This window comes from Octopus bimaculoides, chromosome 17 (assembly GCF_001194135.2).
Source record: "Octopus bimaculoides isolate UCB-OBI-ISO-001 chromosome 17, ASM119413v2, whole genome shotgun sequence".
NCBI lineage: Eukaryota > Metazoa > Mollusca > Cephalopoda > Octopoda > Octopodidae > Octopus > Octopus bimaculoides.
In genome coordinates, this window is record NC_068997.1 from 36,465,585 (window position 1) to 36,466,578 (window position 994).

General features: G+C 44.3%; 1 protein-coding gene across 1 annotated transcript in view; it reads right to left on the reverse strand.

Moving 5' to 3' along the window:
* The window catches only part of LOC106877076 (uncharacterized), a 262,423-nt gene that overhangs the window by 133,715 nt on the left and 127,714 nt on the right, over window positions 1-994 (reverse strand). The window lies entirely within an intron of this gene.

The following is a 994-nucleotide window of genomic DNA, read 5'->3' on the forward strand; positions in this document are numbered from 1 at the left end:
AAAGAGTACCCTATCGAGTTTCTCAACTCATTGGAGCCAGCAGGGCTTCCACCTCACATTCTTAGGCTAAGGGTTGGATGCCCAATTATGCTAATCGGAAACTTGCTTCCGCCTAAACAGCGCAACGAGACCCGCTTAGTAGTTAAGTCCCTGATGCCCCACTTGATTGAGGCCACCATTGTTACAGAGTGCGGGAGGGGTGAAAATGTTTTCATTTCAAGGATGCACCTTTATCCCTCGGGGTCAGACATACCATTTCACTTCCGCAGATCGCAGTTCCCGGTGAGACCATGCTTTGCTATGTCCATCAACAAATCCCAAGGCCAAACACTATCAGTGACAGGCATCCATTTGGGGGAGCCATGCTTTTCACATGAGCAACTTTAGGTGGCCTGCTCCCATGCGGGTAGTAGAAACGCTCTTTTTGTGTATGCTCCTCAGGGCAGAACACGCAATGTTGTCTATAGCGAAGTTTTATAGAGAAGTTGTCATTACAGCCGATGTGGTTATAAACAGTGATCCGGAAGCATTGGCCAGACATATTCTCAAACCATGGCAACATGACTTATGGACTCTTCCTCTTTTTTATTGGACAATGCTGAATTCTCCAACAACAATGCTCACTCGGCTGATATCAGTGATTGGCTAAGTTGCTCATAGACGTAACCTAGAGGGACAGGCCCCTTATTTTTTGGATAAGGCTGTGGTAAGTTTTCCTAAGCTGCTCCAATCCAGATCCCCAATGCAAACCTTCAGATCAACCTTCTCTTATGCAGATCTCTAATGCAACTTAAAAAAAGCAGTCAATGAGTGGAAATAACCAATAAACTGATTCCTTATGGGATTTCACAATCAAATTGCCAGCAAACCATTTTCAGCCAACCAATTTCAATGTATTTCGCTCAAATCTGATGTCAATGTTACTTATTTTGGTTTGAAATAAAGCACTTGATCACTTAATAATCCTAGCTTAATCCCGGGCAACGCCGGGCTA